Source organism: Mirounga angustirostris, unplaced genomic scaffold (genome assembly GCF_029215605.1).
Source record: "Mirounga angustirostris isolate CCGP_5_RB_7025 unplaced genomic scaffold, mMirAng1.0.hap1 SCAF_14, whole genome shotgun sequence".
Classification (NCBI taxonomy): Eukaryota; Metazoa; Chordata; class Mammalia; order Carnivora; family Phocidae; genus Mirounga; species Mirounga angustirostris.
The window spans coordinates 45,246,029-45,268,292 of NW_026991722.1; positions in this window are offsets into that span (position 1 = coordinate 45,246,029).

Consider the following 22,264-nt stretch of genomic DNA (forward strand, 5'->3'; position numbering starts at 1 on the left):
TTGATATCTTACATGTTTAATTATGTAGCCCTCAGTCCATAATCTGTATCTTCATCATCTAAGGCCATTTTGCTTCTGTGAATCCAAAGCTTAATGGTATGTTGGGAGATAAAGAAGAGATATTTGAAAAATTCTACTGTTACTCTTTTGAAGATTTTTTTTTTTTAAATCATAGAATCACAAGTAACAGAGTCAATAGGGAAAGATCAGTAAATTCTCAGATGTTTCTTATACATTTCTCAATGAAGTGCTACTAAAAATGATAATACCTTAAACCTCTCATACCAAATAATCCAACTTTGACTTCACAGATTATATACAAGATAATGAGAATGGTTCCACTTACCCTATAAATGCAGTCACCCCAAATGCTGCAGAGTGGAATGTTGTGGTCATTTGACCCGCATCGGCTCCAAACTCCATAGAAGAGAGACAAGAAGAGCCTTGGAAAATCCAACTGAACCTAATTTTTAGACAATAAAACTGACTGTAGGAGAACAGTAGTGAGAATCAGCAATCATGGAAAGTTCATAATCTAATATGGGCCATAGAACAGCCTATGAGTCCTGTTGGAGGTTTTTCTTATAAAGGAGATTTACAACTTGCCCCCCGCCCCTGCCCTGCCCCCAATTTAAAGCCCTTCAACCATTTCCAGGAATACATTTTTCTCTTGAAGATCCTCTGTACTGTATGCCTTTTATCATGTCACAGCTGGGTGAATGATTCTAACCGGAATTATTTCCTATTTCTATGATACAAACTTGCCTCTATTGCACTAATGGAATCAATGTCAATTTTAGCCCATAATTTTCATGAGAGCTTATCAGGAGTGTTGAGACGGGGCAATGCAACATTTAAATATTTTAAGGTTGAAATTTGACAATTACATGGCCATTCATTACTTTGTGAATGTTTTGCTGAGGTCTCAAGTCAAAGTGTCTTTGAAATGTGAAGCTTAAACTGGTTGACCTGGGAACTCCTTGGAAGAAGTTCTAGTACATTAGCTAATGCGGTACTAAGTCTCACCTGAATTGGGCATCACGTTTTGCATGCAAACCAAGGGTATCGGATTTGTGGCTTTTGCTAGCATTGTAGAAAAGGTTTTTTAAAAATACATTTCTTGATAGTGCAAAACTAGCAAAAGCCACAAATGGATGGGTTTGCTTCTCATGGAAAATGTTTTGCATCCTGGAGCTCTGGTAAGCCTCTACAGTACTTTGCGGTTTGCAATTCCAATCTCAGAGCAGGTCTGTTATCATCTTAGTTCCTTGAGAAGCTGAACAAGTCCCACATAGACCACCAGAGTGGTCTATGGGATCTTGCCCATCTCTTCGGTGGGCTAACGTTTCTCCATCAGTTTCCAGCTTCATAACAATAGGACCAAAAATCATACTCAAGAAAGCAATTTGTCTACCCCAGATGAGTAGACAGTGGGAATGTCAGACATCAGTGTATCTAAAGGTGGATTCAATGGTAAAATGAAATGGATCAGTCAAGCTAAAAGAGAGAAAGTAGCAGCTATTAGAGGCCATGGCCACAATATTTGAAAATTCATGCAACATCAGCCATATTTGGACAAAAGTACATAAAGTATGTAACAATTTGGGACAACCTATCTTTCAGACTATATATTTTCTGTCGTCTTGTCTATTTATCTATACACCAAGAAAATAAATGAGAAGGCTCTAGATTATCTATCTTATTTAAAGAGAAGAGGTAGAGATAGGGAAAAAAAAGTGCTAAGTTTCCTTCTACCTTATGCTTTCAAAAAACCATGGTCTAAAATCTTGATTCACTGCATTGCTGACCTTTGATCTAACCATTGGCATTCACTTTTGATCGCCAAGTCTAAGGGTCCTATCTCTCTACTTTTTGTTGCTAGTGACCTTTTCAGTCTCATTCTCAAGAAATTGGGAACAAAGAGAGAAAGGAAATGCAAATGAGTTAGGTCTGTTCTATTCTTTAACTTACACATTGATGAGAGATAAAATGGGGAGAGGCCCGAAACAGTTAGTTAAAAACAGTCTTTAAATTATCTGTGGATTTATTGATTTGTTTTACTTCTATATAGTTGACTGAAAATTGGTCATGTGTAGAGCATACATGCATTTATTACATTCCAGTTCCTATGTATTGTTTAAGACATTGATCAAAGGGTGACTTACTCACAAAGTATAACATTATACCTGTGATAAGCAGTAGCAAGGAGATGCACATGCTTAGTGAGCATATGATAAAGAACCATTAAAGAAGGCAATCAAAGAGTGATTACTGGGCTGGATCTGCTGGATGGAAAGAAGCTAATTGGACCAAGCTGAGGGCAGAAGAACGTTCCGGGCAGAAGGAGTAGCCTGTGCTATATGGCTTTGTGGTATGTGGGAGCTTGGTGCTCTTGAGAAAAATGAAGATACAGCAGCACTTCCAGGAATGAGTTATGCTTCTGGAAAATCACTGTGTTGGTGCAGAATGCACATCCCCCCCCCCCCCCGGCCCCAGATATCTTGGCCAATATAATATTCATGGAAAAAAATAGGAATAGAAAGAAGGTCAAAAAGGCTGTTTGGTTCACATCACTAATTGTACCACCATGTTAGAACAAAGACCTAACCTAGAAAATTCAGTATGCTTTGTGTAGGCCCCTTTTCCCATTGAATCTCATTAAGAATGACCACAACCAACCAACCAACCAACCAAACAACCAATAAACAAACAACAACAAGAAATGCCAAACCTCAGCATTTCAGTATACAAGAGTCCAATTCAATATAAAAGTATATTTTACTTGGAAATGGGACTGCTGTTTTCCAGCCAATTCCCAGAATTGATTTTGAACCCTTATCACTTCAAAAATCGGGAAACTTTCCATCAGTTGCAAGCTCTGGAAGAAAAAATCACATGGTTACTTTCTTGGAGATGAAAACTAGATCCAGGGGTGCCTGGGTGGCTCGGTCGGGGTTAAGTGTCATGATCTCAGGGTCCTGGGATCAATCCCCGCATCGGGCTCTCCACTCAGCTGTGAGTCTGCTTCTCCCTCTCCCTCTGTGATCTCTGTCTTGCTCGCTTTTAAATAAATAATAAAATAAAATCTTTTTTTTCAAAAAAGACAACTAGATCCAGCCTTCACTCTAGACCCTACGTATACAAATCAAGAAAAGCATGGGGTGGTGCAGGACCCTGTAAATTACCTGGTACTCCATCCGAAATAATATGCAAGGCTGGGGCAGCAGAATTGCCACCACTGGACTGCAGAATGTCAAATCATGCCATGCAAGGAGGGGGAAGTCAGTGCTATGGATGCTGTCTCAATGAGAACGTCAGTGTCCTCTGCCTGGGTGGTATTTCCTGGAGAGTCTCATCTGGGCATCTCATGAAAGTTTTCCAAATTGGGGCCATCCTTTTGTCACTACCAGCCAAAGCTGCTTTTCTTATGGAAGTTTTCATGGCAGGATTACTGCTTAGCATCTGTCACAACCAACACAGAGAATCTCTGAGAACCTCTGATCATTTGTATCCAAGTAATGAGGTTGTCCTTCTTAAGAACGTGAAGCCTGAATTGTATGCTGACTAGGGGAAAATGTCTGACTGTGGCAATCAAGCTTTGTTTTTTGTTTTTTTTTTTTCCTTTTTCCCCTCTCCCAAAGCTTGTATAATTGATGATTCTTCCTGCCAGGGTATGTTTTTAAGCACAAAATTCATTTTAATAGCGTTTTTTGCTTATTAAACAAACCACTGTGTTTTTTCCCCTCCCTGTTTACTTCCACAGCCAGAATCACAGAAGCACAAAACAAATCAGCCTAATTTTGCCATGAACTTTGCTTTTGACATCTTTCTATTTTTCAAAGAGAATAAATGTGCTGTTACTTGACTGCTCTCTTTCAGACTGAAGAAATGGAGAGCTATTTTTGAAGCTCCTTAAATCAGAGGCTATGGCTTTTTACAAAAGCAGCCCCACAGGACATCAAGACTGTGTTTGGAAACATATGTGATAAAAAAAAAAAAGAAGAAACAAACCGTAAAAATGAACTGGGATCACCTTGTAATTGGGCAGAGAGGGCTTCCTGCTGCTCTCTGTGTTTTTCTAAAAGCCATTGCTTCTGCATTTCTCACCTTTTGCTGTAAGAGATTGTACACAAAATCTCCAATTGCCAAGCAAATCACAGCCGAGAGTCAGACCCCCTGTTTGGAAGAGACCTTTCTCCCCTCAATATTCTCTTTTATTGATGTTATGGAAAGAAATTAGAGGTACACAAAGAATCAAGGGTAGTTATACTGAAAAGGCAAGTCTTACACAAAGAACCCTGAGCGAGGTCTTACAATATGCCAACATCCACACGGGGATGACATCAGACAGCTCAGTAAAGTTTAATTGTTTCACTGCTGTGCTTCCAGGCAGACACCTTGCATGCCAATGGAGGGCAAGTGCCTTGTAAATAAAATGCATCATTATTATTTTACTTAATATCACGAAATAGCTGTTAGCTCTCCAGCCAGCGGAGGAGCAGGGAAGTCTGTGGTGCGGTATGTCTTGGGAATGACACATCCCTCCATCTCAGCCCAGAATCTACCCGCGACTCTTAGGGAGAACTTCTGTAAGTGTTCCTCCTCTTCAGTTTCTCCTTCTCCGAAGTGGGGTCAAAAAAATAATCCCTATACCTCCCTTTCAGAGCTCAGTGCAGCAGGGATCATTGAATATGCGTATGGTTATTAACCACAAATAACATTTATTGGCCGCCCACCATTTTAATGGCTCTGGTTGAGGAATAATATAAGGATTTATTTAAAATGTAAAGATAGCATGATTAATTTTTAAGATGTTTGCCATCTTTGAGTTGTATTTTCCAGAACAATTTTGACTGCAGTCCAATTTTTCAGGTGTGCAGGCAGAGAAAATTATTAGCGTGAAAATCTGTGAGAATTTTAGAATGTGGTGAGTCTTCGGTGAGAAGGCTCAGGTAGAAGAGATAATCTCTGGTTATGCTGGGATGGTCTGTCTAGTTATAATTTCTTGTCACACACATATCCTCGCTAAAACATAAAGTTAAGGGAAAGTTAAGGGAAAAAAATGCTTTTTTTGAAAAATATTGTGTACAGAGGCATACAAAGGGTGTAAGAATAGCACCCAGGATGAGAAAAGTAAACATCTGTAGGAGTATGCAAGAATAATAAAATGTATGTATATATAATATGTCTCTTGTCCTAAAATGAATACATTGATGAAGTTACTCTCTTCGTATGGGACTAGCAGTTTTTTGCATGCATACAAGCCTAAAGCATGTACAATTTACATTAGATGTTCCAAATATATTTTACAATGAGTGAAGCATAAGCTGCAAAATTATGGGGCAGGAAGATTATATCCTACTGTTTTTTTAAGTAGGCTTTAAAATTTACTGTATTTTTCCCACACTTTAAAAAAAAACACCTTCTTGTGATGCTAGTGAGTTACTGTTTTCATCCATATGTTTATGGCATGTAAACTTACCTGTATGGATGGATAGACAGGAACGTTATTCTTGGAATTTGTTGACAATATGGGTACGATTTTTCACTTCACCTATTCTCAGGGAATTCTGCAAAGTCATAAATTCAATGTTAGCTGGCTACAATGTTTCTAGAAAAAAAACTTCACACACCCAACTTCAACATAGTGTATTGCTTGATTCCGAAGAAATCTTCATGGCATATTGGAAAATGAATGCATTTTGGCTGCTCTACTGAAGACAGGTCCTCTTGCTGATGGTAGAAACAGCAGCTAGACTTGAATTCACCCTCTGTGCCATTGGTGATGCTTTATGTACAGCTTTATCGTTTTGTGTGCATGAATGTGTGGTGGACAGGACAAGACTCCAGAATACAGGGAAAGAGAATATCCAGATACAGAGAAAGAGGGAAGTTAGGTAGGAAAAAAGAGACCTTGCTGGATAATGGGGCTGAATGCCCTCTTCTGCATGCTCACTGAAGAAGTTTTCCAGGGACAAATGCTGGTGCTTTATGGTCCAATTCAACTGCCCCTGGCTGTGTTCAGCAGCTATCTATCATAGAATCTTTTTCTCCATTTTTTCCCCCTCCTGACTTCATGTTCGGTTAACACCGGTTCTGTTCCTTTAGGATATACCTGCCATCTTGAATACTCTCAGAGATCTTTCCTCCTCTCTTCTGACATATACAGACCTGGCTCAGAGGTATTTTGCAGCAAATGATTCTTGGCCCCAGGGATCTTTCTAATGCCCCCTGTTTGCTCTTCTGATAATTAGATGGGTGCCTTTTTAGGTATCTATATGCTATACTGTCTTTTATTTGCTGGAAATTCAAAGCTGAAAGAAACCGAGGGGATCTGCCCTTGAGTTCACAGTTCAGTGACTATCATCACCAATGCATTATTACAGCATGTGCTATAATCCAGGTGCTCTGGGGACATGAAGGACAGGGTGGTGGAGTGCCTATGAAGGCTGGGAAGGCTTCACAGAGGAGAGAACACTTGAGTTGGGTTTCTGCTAGAGTTTTAAGGTCTTCTTTGAAGATCAAATGCTACCACTCATGTCTTTTTCATTCTAGGGGTCTGACTGTTCGGGTTTTGCATACAAAAAATTGAGCCATTAGTGAGGATGTGGAGAAAAGGGAGCCCTCGTGCACTCTTGGTGGGAAGGCAAACTGGTACAGCCACTGTGGAAAACTGTGGAGGTTCCTCAAAAAATTAAAAACAGAACTACTTTATGATCCAGCTTTTGCACTACTGGGTATTTACCCCCCAAAATACAAGACCACTTATTCAAAGGGACATATGCTCCTTTATGTTTATAGCAGCATTATTTACAATAACCAAGATATGTAAGCAGCCCAAGTGTCCGTTGATTGACACATAGATAAAGAAGATGTGGTATATACATATATATATATATATGTAGACAGATAGATAGAGATATATAATGGAATATTATTCAGCCATAAAAAGAATGAAATCTTGCCATTTGCAAGAACATGGATGGAGCTAGAGAGTATAATGCTAAGTGAAATAAGTCTGTCAGAGAAATACAAATATCATATAATTTCACTCTGTTCACCCTGTGGACGTTAGGCTCTCCTCCATCAGATTAGCTGCTGCCAAACTCTTCTGTCTTTGAGGGGGAGAAGGCCAGGAATGAAGAGGAAGGTGCAGTGCCATCCCAAAGATTTCTGTGGTGTGTCTCTAAGGGAAGATGCCAGAAAGTGAAGGGAAGGAGGATTCTCCCTCTCTATGTGCAGGGCGGGTAAGTGTTTGTCGGGGAAATCAAAGGGAAGCAATAATCTGTTCAATGGCGGCTGCATGATAAACCCAGGGTATTTGGGAAAGAGACGTCTTTTGTATGTGAGGGGAGTAGAAGAGAAACTGTAGAAGATAGGACAGAGAATGTAGGCTTGGAAGACATTTTGAAGAGTTTGAAAATTATGCTAAGTACTGTGGGCTTAATTCTATTGGCCAAGTGGAATCATTACAACAGGGAAGGGACACTGTCATATCTGTGTGTGCATGTGTCTGTGTTTAATAAATTTTTATTTTGAAATAGTTTAAGACCCACAAGAAATGACAAAAATAGTTTAGAGAGTTCCATGTACACTTTACCCAGACACCCCCAATGATAATATCTCACATAAGCATAGTATATTGTCAACAGCAGGAAACTGTCATTGGTACAATATTATTAAATTCAGGTATAAGCCTAGGTTATTCAGATTTCACAAGTTTTTATATAAGCTTCTAAAAATGTATATTTCTATGAAAATTTATCTTGTGATTAAATTATCCTTCATGTTATCTCTTAAGAGTCCTATTCTTTCCCCAATTTCAAGTCTGGTAACCACTGGTCTCTTTTCATCCTTATGACTTTATTTCTTTGAGATAGCTATATAAACAGAATTGTACAATATATAACCCCTGGAGATTGGCTTTTTTCACTTAGCATAAGTGCCTTGAGATACATCTAGGTGGTTACATATATCAAGAGTCTGTTCCTTTTTATTGTGGAGTAGAGTTTCATTGTATGGGTGCAGAACACTTTGTTTATCCATTCACCTGTTAATGGACAATTGACTCATTTCCACATTTTGTCTATTACAAATAAAACCTCTATAAATATTCCTGTGTAGGCTTTTTCTATAAACACATTTTTAATTTCTTTAGGATAAATATCCAGGAATGTAATTGCTGGGTCATGTCAAAAATATACATTTAACTTTACAAGAAACTATGAAACTGTTTCCAGAGGGACTGTACCATTTTACATCCCCACCAAGAATATATGAAAGATACAGTTTCTCTACATCATTGCTGCCATTTGGTACTGGTGGTATTTTTTTTTAATTTTAGCTGTTCTAATAGGTGTGTAATGGTATCTCATTGTTGTTTTAATTTGCAATTCCCTAATGGCTAATGATGTTGAAATCTTTTCATGTGTTTATTTGCCATCTGTATGGGCAAAGAGTTTGTTTAAGTATGCTGCCCATTTTATAATTGAATTGTTTGTTTTCTTACATTTGAGTTTATAGAGTTCTTTATATATTCCAGATATGATTCCTTTGTCAGATATGTGATTTGCAAATAGTTTCTCCTAATGTATACCTTATCTTCTCATCCTTTAAACAGGGTATTTCACAGAGCAAAAGTTGTCGTGAAGTCTAATTTATTATTTGGCTATTAGAAATTTTGTCTCTGGTGTTGAGTTTAAAAACTGGTTCCAAAACCCTAGGTCACAAACCTTTTTTCTTTGTTTTCTTCTAAAAGATTTATAGTTGTATGCTTTACATTTAAATCTATGAAACATTTTGAATGAATTTTTATATAGTGTGGGGCTTTGGTCAAGGTTCTTTTTTTTTTTCCTTCTTCTCTTTATGCCTGATTGTCCAAATAGTCCAAAACCATTTGTTGAAAACATTATCCCTAATTGAATCACTTTTACATCTGTGTCAAAAATTAATTGGCTATACTTATTTGGATCTATTTCTTGATTCTCTATTCTGTGGGTCTGTTTCAATTCTTCTGCTAATACCACACTATTACTGAAGCTATATTTCACATCTCAAATCAGGTGATGTGATTTCTCCAACTTTATTCCACTTTTTCAAAATTGTCTTGAGTATTCTAGTTCCTTTGATTTTCCATATAAATTTTAGAATCAGCTTGTTTATATCTAAAAAGAATCTTCCTAGAATTTTCATAGGATTTGCATGAAACTTACAGATCAATTTGTTGAGTCTTCTAATTCATGACACAGTGGTTCTATCAATTTATTTAGATATCCTTTCATTTTTCTCATTAGCATTTTAAAGTTTCCGTATATAGATCCTGTGCACATTTTGTTAGTTTTGTACCTAAGTGTTTTATTTTTCTTGGAGTGACTGCAAATGTACTGTGTTTTCAATTTCACTTTCCAATTGTTCATTCCTAACATAGAGAAATGTGATGGGCTTTTTATGTAACCTTATTATACTTACTTTTTGATTCTAGGGTTTTTTGTTTTGTTTTGTTAGTTTCCTTGGGATTTTCTATGTTGTATGCCAATAGTGACCATTTTAGTTCTTTTCTTATTATGATTTTTATTTCCATTTCTTGTCTTATTACACTGGCTAAGACTTCTAATACCATGTTGAATAAGAGTAGTGAGAACAGACATGTTACCTGGTTTCTAATCTTAGGGGAAAGCATTTAGTTATTCTCCATTAAGTATGATGAGAACTATAGGATTTAAAAAAAATTTTTTTATCAGTCTGAGGAAGTTCTCTTCTACTCCTAGTTTGCTAAGGGAGTTTTATTACAAATTTTATATTTGAATTCTGTCAAGGGCCTTGAATTCACTCAGAGCTTAAAGAAGCTGGTGGTAAGGACCTTTTTAGAAAGAGTGATTGGTGTAAGGGAGGGGAGGGAAGATGCCCTGTCTTAACCTCAGGCCAAGTGAGGAGGAGTCCAAGAGAACCATTTGAAGAGCATGATAAGTATGCCACCATGGAATTTGAGAGATGCAGGATTTAGAATGCCTAAGTAGGGCAAAGTTTAGCTGAGGCAGTCTGCTGGTGGCAAAGCAAAGAATTAAGGCTTCCAACATTTCAAAGCTCTATGATGTTTTCTGTAAGTCAGAAGAAAGTAGAAGGGATTTATATATTTAAGAGATCTGTCATAAGGGCCAAAATGACTCTCTAGTGGGAATGTGATATATATATGCAACCACTGGGAGTCAGAGGTTGGGGTATCATAAACAGCCACTGAAAGAAGTATTGTCTGTGTCAAGAGAATGGAGGTAGTAGATCCCCAGTGATAGTAAAGGGTCTTCACAAAATCCAAAAAACATCCACTAACACCAGATTCAAGATAAGACTGTTCTTGCCCTAACCTCTTTCCTGTCCACTGTTCCAGTTCAGATACACCATAATGAAAGGGGAATGAGTAGAAAAGTAAGGTAAGAAATGGGGACATGTTCCCTCACCTAATTCAGGCTCCTTGGCCTGTATCAGACCTGAGTTGGGGGAGGGGTAATGTTATAAATTAGATTGGGATTTGGAGTTTTGAAATTAGACTGGATTGAGTGTTTTATTATTTTAAAATTGAGATTATTTGATAATACCTGAGAGTGATGAGAAAAGCTATGTTATTTTCCCAAAATCTCAAGTTTGGAGAGAGAAGGATTTATTGAGTGGATTTGCAGGGTTGGTGCAATGAAAAAATAAAACTGATTTTTTTGGCATCTTAGTGAGTTAAGCTATTTCAGTAAACCCGTGATAATCATTTGAGTCAGAGGATATCTAGGTAACCAATTGTAAATGTGATATGTAAGAAGTCAGGAAGGGAGACACCAATTTGGGAGTCCCTCCAAAATCTTATTCCATTTAGAATCAGTTCAATTATAATACTTCCTCATTGGTATTGCAATAGACAATTTATTTTTAAATAATTCCAGCCAAAGTACTCTACTAAAAAAAAAGTGAAAGGTGGTATCAGGAAGATTACAGAAAGGGAAGTCCCAGCCCTTGTTCTCTCACAGAAACACCAATTTAAAAACTATGTATGAACCAAAATATAGTTATGAGATTTCTATAATCCAGTTAAGAAGTTAGAGTTCCCAAGGTGAGTCCAAAGCTGAAAATATCTACATCAAAACAGGTAAGAAGAGCAATTTCACTTTACCAATGTCAGTCCCTCCTCCAAGACTGCAGAGCTCAGTGCCAGAAGAGAGCACACTATTTTGTTACTTCTTCCTCAGGGAGAAATAGAAGAGTAGAATGTGTGTGCAATGTTCCAGCTTTTCAGAGAGCTGCCCAAGGGACCAATATCTGTCTTGTCTGACTTGGGGTGCTGACATGGAGTTGGCATACTTTGGATGCCTGGTGGCTACTGACAAGAAGGGAAAGTGGGGGCAGCTTACTTCTGTAAAACCAGAGAGCTTGCAGTGCCACAGATCAACACCAGAGGGAGAGAGAGAGATTATGAGCTCCTGAATAAGAAATCAGCAATCCTCTTTAATTGAGAAGTTACAGGCACAGTCTTAGTGAAGATGAATCACCCAGAAAAAGGTTTCAGGGGCCCTCAGAATCTCTATCCAGTCTGATTGGTGAGGGTTTTTCCCTGTATGAAGCCAGTCCACAGAGACTGAAAAGTGGCTATTTTTTTAAAAAAGCACAGATGGCAACACAAAGTTATGAGACACATGAAGGAACAGGGGAACATGGCCCAAGAAAAAGAACAAAATAAATCTCCAGAAACTGATTCTAAAGAAATGAAGATATATGAATTACCTGACAAAGAATTAAAAATAAAAATTCTCTTCGAGCTAGAGAAAACAATGCATGAACAAAACAAGAATATCAACAAAGAGATAGACAAAAATAAAAAACAAAAACACAGACAAACTGAAACAGATATTTTGAAGCTGAAGAATACAATAACTAAACCAAAAATTTCACTATAATGGCTCAACAGCACACTTGATCAGCAGAAGAAAAAGTCAGCAAACTCAAAAACATGTCATTTGAAATTATCCAGTCAGAGGAACAAAGAGAAAGAAGATGAAAATAAGTGAAGAAAGTCTGAAGGGCTATGGAACACCATCAGAAAGATACACATTGTGGGATTCCTGAAAAGAGAGAGAGAGAGAGAGAGAAAGGAACAGAAAGCTTATGTAAAGAAATAATGGCTGAAAACTTCAAAATCTGGGGAAGAAAATGGACATTCAGTTTCAAGAAGCCCAGTAGGCTGCAACTAAGGTGAACCCAAAGAAATCCACAGTGAGACACATTATAATCAAAAAGTCAAAAGTCAAAGAAAGAGAGGATTCTGAAAGCAACAAGAGAAAAGTGATGTATTATGTACAAGAGAATCCCCATAAAACTATGAGCAGAATCTCAGCAGAAAACTTGCAGGGCAGAAGGGACTGAGATAATATATTCAAAGCACTGAAAGAAAAAGAAAAGCCCTACCAATCAAGAATATTATATCTGGCAAAAATATTCTTCAAAAGTGAAGGAGAAATAAAGATTTTTCCAGATAAGCAAAGTTGAGGGAATTCTTCACCACTAGACCTGTCTTATAAGAAATGCTAAAGACTTTTGAGTTGGAATGAAGGATATTAAACAGCAACATAAATAAATATAGAATACTGTAATACTGTGAACTTTAAATCTTGTGTAGAAATTAAAAGATAGAAATATAAAAATAACTATAGTATAAAAATGTTAAAAATGTTAACAGATACACAAAATAAAAAGAATTTGTGCAATCAATATCATAAAATGTATGTGGGGGAAGTAAATTGTAGAGCATTTGTCTACATTTGAAATCAAGCTGTTATTAGTTTAAAATAGATTTTTATAACTGTAAGATACTTTATGCAACCCCCATCATAACTACAAAGAAAATATCTATATAATACAAAAGAAAATGAGGGATCAAGCCATGTCACTATGAAAATTCAACAAAACACAAAGGAAAACACAATTCCCACCAAAGAAATAAAAAGGAACATGAGACTATGAACAATTATACACCAACAAATTGGATAACCTAGAAGAAATGACTAAATTCTTAGAAACATACAATCGACCAAGACTGAATCATGAGAAAGAGAAAGACTGACCCAACTTATAATGAGTTAGGAGATTGAATCAGCAATCAAAAACTCCCAACAAAGAAAAGTCCATGACCTGATATCTTTACAGGAGAATTCTACAAAACATTTAAAGAATTAATGCCAGTCCTTCTGAAATTCTTCCATAATACTGAAGAGAACACTATAGTGAAGGGAACACTTTCAGATTCATTTAATGAGGTCAACATTGCCTGATAAAAAGCCAGATAAAGAGGCCAAAGAAAAAAAATTACAGGTTGATATCCCTGAGGCATATAGATGCAAAAATCCTGAACAAAACTAACAAACTAAGTTAAAGAGCACATTAAAAAAATCATATAGCATGACCAAGGAAAAATTATCCGTAGAATGCAAAAATGGTTCAAAAGATGAAAATCAATCCATGTGATGCACCACATTAACAGAATGAAGGATTAAAATCACATGATCATCTCAGTACATACAGAAAAAGGATTTGGAAAAATTCAACACTCTTTCATGATTAAAAAATGGCCTTAACAAACTAGGAATGGAAAGAAATTACCTCAAAATAATAAAGGCCATATATGGAAAGCCCACAACTAACATCATACTCAGTGGTGAAAACCTGAAATCTTTCCCTCTAAGATCAAGAACAAGACAAGGATGTCCATTCTCACCACTTCTATTCAACTTAGTACTGCAAGTACTAGTCAGAACAATTAGGCAAGAAAAAATAAAAGACATGCAAATTGGAAAGGAAGAGGAAAATTCTCTGTTTTCAGATGACATGATATTATATGTAGACACCCCTAAAAATTCCATAAAAAGAATTGTTAAAATAGGCAAGCTCAACGAAGTTGCAGGATAGAAAAACAACATATAAGATTTAGTTGTGTTCTATACACTAATAGTGAACAATCCAAAAAGGAAATTAAGAGAAGTCCACTTATAACAGCATCAAGAAGAATAAAATACTTAGGAATAAACTTAACCAGGGCACCTAGGTGGCTCAGTCGGTTCAGCATTTGCCTTCGGCTCAAGTCACGATCCCAGGATCCTGGGATCGAGCCCTGCATCAGGCTCCCTGCTCAGCGAGAAGCCTGCTTCTCCCTCTCCCACTCCCGCTGCTTGTATTCCCTCTCTTGCTGTCTCTCTCTCTCTGTCAAATAAATAAATAAAATCTAAAAGAAAAAAAAAGGAATAAACTTAACCAAGGAGGCAAAAGACTTGTACACTGAAAACTATACAATGTTGCTGAAAGGAACTAAAGAAGATACAAAGAAATGGAAAGACATGCCATGTTCATGGATTGGAAGACTTACTATTATTAAAATATCCATACTACCTATCTGAAGCAATCTATAGATGCAGTGCAATCCCTATCATAATCTCAGTGTATTTTTTTATGGAAATAGAAAAAACAATCCTAAAACTCATATGACACAAAAGGACCCCTAATAGCCAGAATAATCTTGAGAAAGAAGAACAAAGCTGGTGGCCTCACATTTCCTGCTTTCCAAACATATTACAAAGCTACAGTAATCAAAATAGTATGCTACTGGCATACCGACAGACTAGAATAGAGAGCTCAGAAATAAACCATGCCTGTATAGTCAAATGACATTCATCAAGGGTGCCAAGGCTATGCATTGGGGAAAAGATAGTCTCTTCAACAAATGGTGTTGGGAAAACTGCATATTCGTATGTGATAGAATGAAATTGGACCCTTATCTTACCCCATACACAAAAATAAACTCAAAATGGTTGAAAGACGTAAATGTAAAACCTGAAACATAAAATTCCTAGAAGGAAACATAGGAGAGAAAATCTTCAGAATATTGGTCTTGACAATCATTTTTTGACTATGACTCCAAAAGCGTGTATAATAAAAGCAAAAGTGCACAAGTGGGACTACATCAAACCAAAAAGTTTCTGCATAGCAAAAGAAACAATAATGAGTGAAAAGACAGCCTATGAAATGGGAGAAAATATTTGCAAACCTTGTATCTGATAAGGGGTTAGTATCTGAAGTATATTAGGAACTCAAAATATGTAACAACTCAATAGGAAAAAAAAACCCAAATAGCATGTGTTTAAAAATGGACATTTTTCCAAAGAAGACATACAAATGGCCAATAGATATATGAAAAGATGCTCAATATCGCTCATCATCATGGAAATGCAAATCAAAACTACAATGAGCTATCCCTCTGCACCTATTAGGATGGCCCATATAAAATACCAAAACACAGAAAATAAACAAGCATTGGCAAGGATGTGGAAAAATCAGAAACCTTGTGCACAGTTGATGAGAACATAAGATAGGGCAACCACTGTGGAAAACAGTATGAAGCTTCCTCAGAAAAATTAAAAACAGAACTACCACATGATCCATCAATCCCACTTCTGGGTATTTAACCCAAAAGAATTGCAGGATTCCCTTTATTTAAGGTATTTAAAGTAGCCAAATTCATAGACTCAGTAAGATTGGGGTTACAGAGAGGGGGAAATGGGGAATTATTCAATTGGTATAAAGTTTCAGTCATGCAAGGTGAAAAAGTTCTGGAGATCTGCTATACAACATTGTGTTACAGTTAACTATACAATACTGTGCACTTAAAATTTTGTTGAGGGTAAGTATGTATTATATGTTTTTACCACAATAAGAAAGCACATATGATGTCAAACTTAGATTGTCTCACAGGTAAATTTGTATTTGGCCCCTCCCCTCTTGTGCAGCTGCCATACTTATGAAATGCAGCCCTTGGATACAGGTGGCCCTGAGTTCCACACTCAAATAGGGATTATACGCTCTTGGGCAAATGGCTCTTTTTGTTGCTCAGTTTTCTCTTTTGTAAAATTGCGTAATGGTCCTTGCCAATGTAGTTAGCTCTAGATAACAGCTAGTTTATTAATTTATCTTGTTACCAAATCACATACAAAATATTTGGGAGGCAAAATTCCATTGCATGGACTGCATGGCTGTCTGTCTTTCATTCTCTCTGGAAATTCTATTTTTTTTGTATGGAAAAATTTATTCTTATGTGCTTCTTTTTCTTGTATCTCATTACTTCTCTGGAAACGTTGGTCTATATAAGAATACAATGATTATCTTTAAATCATTTATAAAGCACTTGTTAGGTTTAATGATTGATTCAAAGAGATATGAAATATTTCTTTCCTTTAAAGGACTTAAAATCTACCAGGGGAGAAAAATATGTTAATATTACTCACTAATACATTATTCACAGATACACTAATATATATTAGTTATAACATATATTATGTATATATAAGTATTAAACTAATGTTATTTATTTATACCACTTACTGTTAATTTGTTAGTATTAAAACTTCAAGTAACCATTGAAATTTATCACTGCTAACAGGACAGTGTAGCAGAAAGAAGGTGGTTTAGGGACAAAGCTATCACTGAACACTGGGCCATTAAGGGAAGATTCAACAAGAAGGTGGGGTGTCAGGACAGCTGGTAGTGTAAGGCGTGGGACATACACTCTTGTGCGGGCTGACGGTTCAGGCGGCACCTACTATAATCTTAGATAATGTATGAACGTGACTTCCCAAAACATGGAGACCCACTCTCACACAGCATGGAGTGGTGTTGAGACAACTCTGGTGAAAACACATGATTTTGAATCCTGGCTACTCTTTAGCCATATGACCTTGAGCTAATTACTTAGCCCCGTTTGTGCCTCATTTTCCTCATCTGTAAAATAGAAATAACAATAGCATTACCTCACAGGGTGATGATGACCATTAGATGAGTTAACGGTTCTGAATTACTTAGAACAAGCCCGGCACCAGGTGATTGCTCTGCATGTGTCTGTTAAATAAATAATCACATTGGCTGGAAGTGTAAAAAAAATTTTTTATTTTCAAATCTCTTTCAATCCTTAATGATGGATAAAGTTATTCAAGGAAAAAGCCTCTGGCCTGATGCTGGAATGACTTTAACACCTCTGCAGCCTTTGTCAGTCTCTCCCTGCAACAAAAAGAAAATGTCTCAGCCTCCCAGCTTTGACAGAAAATAGCATTGCAATAGCATTTAATAACATGGTATATATGGACTCTGAAAAACAAACAGGGTTCTAGAGGGGAGGGGGGTGGGAGGATGGGTTAGCCTGGTGATGGGTATTAAAGAAGGCACGTTCTGCATGGAGCACTGGGTGTTATGCACAAACAATGAATCATGGAACACTTCATCTAAAACTAATGATGTAATGTATGGGGATTAACATAAGAATAAAAAAATAACATGGTATATAATAACAGCACTTATTGTCATGGCATTTCTTTGTATAGTTACCTTCTATTTGTGTCAAGTGTTTCAGATGTTCCATTTATGGTAGTTTTTTATAGTTTCCTTTAAGATGAATTTTTGTAAAAGTTTTTAATCAATCTAAAGGAACTCGATAATCTATATTTACTTATTTTATTTATTTATTTATTTAAAAAATATTTTATTTATTCATTTGACAGAGAGAAAGAGAGAGCACAAGCCAGGGTAGCAGCAGGGAGAGGGAGAAGCAGGCTTCCTGCTGAGCAGGGAGCCTGATGTGGGGATTGATCCCAGGACCCTGAGATCATGACCCGAGCCGAAGGCAGATGATGCTTAACCGACGCCCCATGATAATCTATGTTTAAAGAAAGTAAATAAGTAACAAGAGGTGGTTTCTTTAAAGACTACAGTTTGGACGACTTTGGATGAGAGCAAAGGCACAGAACTAGTACTTCAGAAAGAAACAAATAGAAAGTTCTATTCTTCAACATTGGGCTTTTTACATGGTTTCCATACACACGGGCCTCAAGCTCCTTTTTTATCTATGTGGGCAAAGCGCATGGTTTTGTCTACCTTCCAAAATCCACCACTCACCTTGTCGAAGCCACAGGGTCGAATAGAAGTGGGCAGGGAGTGTAGGCACTTTGCATTGTTGCCTGAGTGGACCTCTTCTGTCTGCCGAAAAGTGTTTGGTCCAGCTATCTGAGGAGTTCCACTAATTGCCTCATTAGGCAATCTCAACACAGAAATAATATTTAAGTACATCAGTGTAACTCCTGGGTATATGTAGGATTTAATAGCAGATGAAGCCAAATGAGCTGAAATGGAAAATTTATTTCTTTTTTAATAAACATTCTTAAATTCTCATTAAAAAAAAAAAAGACATTCATGCTTTTCACCAAGATGTAGTCTTTCTTAAAAGTTTCAATGCTTCTGAGCCATTTAAAGAAGTTTTGAAATATTTTCTGCAAATTATCCCAACATTTTCAAGCACAGGATATTTAATTAGAGCTTTACTTCCTCCAAAGTTAGATGTACAATATGTGAATCATAATCTCAAAATGCACAATAGCATATATATTTATATGTAATGCATGCATTCATAAAGGAGAAGAATTGCCTCTTATTAATATTTAAGGCTTTTAATAAGTATGTTAAAAATATTCCCAACGAGGGTACTCAAATCCACACTTGGTTTTATGGTTGTCTAATGTAAGTATTGTCTCTGAGTCAGGGGACAGAGGAGAAACACTGCGCCAAGGCCAGAGAGGCAATGTGCTACTATCCCTTTGTGTTTTTTAATTGACCATATGAAGAAAGGGTGACTGAATGACAGAAGCCCCACCAGCCCCTCAAACTCAGCTGTTCCGATATTTGGAATTCCTTCCCTTTCCCTTCTTGATGTATCTGCCTGGTCTTTAACACCTAATTACCTCACACCTAGGTTACTATTGCAGTCTCCAAACTGGCCTCTTATTAGTTAATTAGTAGCTAATTAATTGATAAAAAGTCAGCTCCATGCCCAGTGTGGGGCTTGAACTCCTGACTCTGAGGTCAGGAGTCACATGCTGTACCAACTGAGCCCACCAAGCACCTCGCCATCCTGGCCTCTCGATGTTGGTCTCTCTTCCTTACATACCTCTATGTCAAATTGCTCTCTGTAGACATGGATTTTTCTAGGATCCTGTCCCCACCTGCACCCCGTTCCTCTAAAATTGTCTGTTACCCAGTGCCTTAGGATGGAGTCCTACATCATTAGCCCTGCTTTCATCATGTGCACCAATCTGGCTTCAGTTGCTTTTCCAGAATTTCCTTCTTCTTTTCTTCACACTGAACTCTCCGCTCCAGCAAGGTCATCCTGGGCTTCTCACTGCTCTTCCTCCCCACTATGCCTTGCACACCAACTTCTGAGGCTTTGTCCAGGCTGATTGCCCATCACCCTGCCCCCTCACCCCCCTCCGTGCGCCCCCCCCCCCATTCATTGGCACTCCACCATTTGTTAAGGCATAGCCTAAGTTCTACTTCTGGCCACTGCAGTGCAGAGCAAAACTAGACCTTTCACTCCACGGAGTCTCTGCAGCAGCACTTTCTTTTGTGCCATGGATTGCCATTTAAGTTTTTATGTGTGTTTATTGTCATCTTTTTGGGTTAGATTTGAAGCTATGAAGAGCAGAAACTGTCTCATAGTATTCGGTGTGCCTTGTGTATAAGAGATGCTCAATAAATCAGTTGATTAATTAAAGAATTATGTGCTTTGCTAATTTGGTTTTGTAAAGTGATCAGTTACCATTTTGGACAACTCTTGGAAGCCTCTGAATTTTTGAAGAAATTTCTGGGAAGTATATGATCTATTATAAGAACTAGAATTAAGAGTTTTTCTTAGTTTTGAGCTTCCATGAAACCTAGCACCTGGTATGGTGAAAACAGGGATAGTCAATAAATGTTGAAAGAAAGCACCAGTGAATGAGTGAATGCAGCACTGAGTTTGATTTTCTGCTCTGGGTCTGCTCCTTAGGCCACTGTGTGCATAAGACCTCTCTATTCTATGCCCACAAAGTTGATCATACAATGAAGTAATCCATTTTCTTGTGTTTACTGTTTGTGATTATTGCAATCCTCAGATACCAAATTTGTATTTCTAGAAAAAGCTTTAATTCATAAACATATTAATCCTCATCATTTCAACCTAACAAAAAATCTTTATGATCGTATTGCTGAGATTATTCTTACCTACCACAAATTTGTGCTGGGGTCAGAAATGTAAAATTAACCTTTTTTGAACGGGATCTGTTATTTGGCTCTTTACTTTGAAAATACATGTATGCGCACTGCTGGTAGAAGAGCAGATTGGTAGAAGCTTTCAGGATATTAAGTTGGCAGTATAAAAGAGTCAACTTTAAAAGGCTGAATCCTTTGATCTCATAATTCCATTTAATAGAATTAGAAAATAATCATGAGTGTACACAAAGATTTAGCTCTGAAATGTTTGCCTTAACATTGTTTTAAATACAGATAATTGGAACCAACATAAATATCTGATCGTAAATTAGACAAATAGAGTAAATAATATTTGATGTACCCACATAATGAAACATATGCATTCATTAAAAACAGTTTTTACGATTTTACATAATAATGAAGTGAAAAGAGAGCCATAGAAAACTATATTGTTTTAACTATACTGCGTGTTTTTTTAAAGATTTTATTTATTTATTTGACAGAGAGAGAGAAAGCACAAATAGGCAGAGTGGCAGGCAGAGGGAGAAGCGGGCTTCCCGCCAAGCAGAGAGCCTGATGTGGGGCTCGATTCCAGGACCCTGAGATCATGACCTGAGCCAGAGGCAGACGCTTAACCGGCTGAGCCACCCAGGCACCCCTAACTATATTGTTAAAAGAAAAATGAGTGTGTGGCAAAACAGTATGCAAGGATTCATTTTAACATAATTATATATATATATATATATAATATTCAATGATGAATATATATGTAATAATGAATGTGTAGATTCAAAAATGTTAAGAATAGTTATGTCTGGCAGGTGGAGTTATGTGAGAATTCTCTTCTTTTTGTATATATCCATCCTAAATTTTTAGAATAGATATGATAGTTTATACATGAAAAAAATAAGTAAAAGGATATGGGTGTTTACTTAATATTTTTTATTTTTATTATTTTTTTTAAAGATTTTATTTATTTATTTGAGAGACAATGAGATAGAGAGAGAGCATGAGAGGGGGGAAGGTCAGAGGGAGAAGCAGACTCCCTGCCGAGCAGGGAGCCCGATGCGGGACTCGATCCCGGGACTCCAGGATCATGACCCGAGCCGAAGGCAGTCGCTTAACCAACTGAGCCACCCAGGCGCCCAAGGTGTTTACTTAATGTTTTATTATCAAGCAACATTTATTTATTTTTTGGCTCATCATGTTGTAACATGCCATATCTATTACAAAGCAAGTACTCTAATGAAGTTCCGAGAGAAAGACCACTACCACCACCATTATTACTACTACGGTTAGAATCTATTGCCCTCAAAGAGCTTCACATTTTTAGCAATCTTGTGTGGATCTAGGCAGTCAAATTTAGGAGATTAAACAATAAAGTTTAAGCCCACCAGAAGTTTTTTTTTTTAACGTGATCTTTTATTGCCTTTGCAAAAAGATAGAGATACATAGATCCTTAAAATATAATTCCAGGGAGAGAATTCTGATACCTGTAACTAGTAACACTAAGTAGAGTTTACTGTAGTTGATAAAAGTCAAGGATTAACTTCCTCTGGGAGGCAGATGGTGACTGTTTTCAACTACCTGGAGGGGCTTTGAGACATGGGGGATTCGATTTTTGCAACTCAGACATTTCAAATGCAGTCAGGACAAATAAAAAATACTATACATGTCACTTGCTCTTTCTTCTTTTCACGTCTCTTCCTCTGTGTCTTTTTTCTTCTCTTTGGGTCTCTCTTCTTTCATCCTTTGCCTTTTCCATCCTCTGGCCTACTAGAAATGATTGAGTTAGTACCCACCAGAGCAAAATACTCATGCATGATTAAAAAAAAATAATTACGCTCCTTTTTCTGACTTCCCGTCTTGCTGACGTCTTTCATCAAAGTTTAGGTTTGTGGAGCCTCGTTTTCCCAGAGTGAAGTCCCATCCTGACTGTAAGTTAGGCACTTTGGGAGGTACATTAACTCTTTCCTGCCACTAGGGGACCATTTTGTATAATGCTTCAATGGACTCATTATCATTTATTTACACTGAACCCATTTCTTCCCATCTATGGGATGAGCAGGCTGTCAGAAGAGAGTCCATGTAAATGCACCTTGGGCAACTTCACTGGAGTGCAGAATGGGGGTGAAAATGACTTACCTCACCCCTCTTTTTATTTTTTACCAGCTAT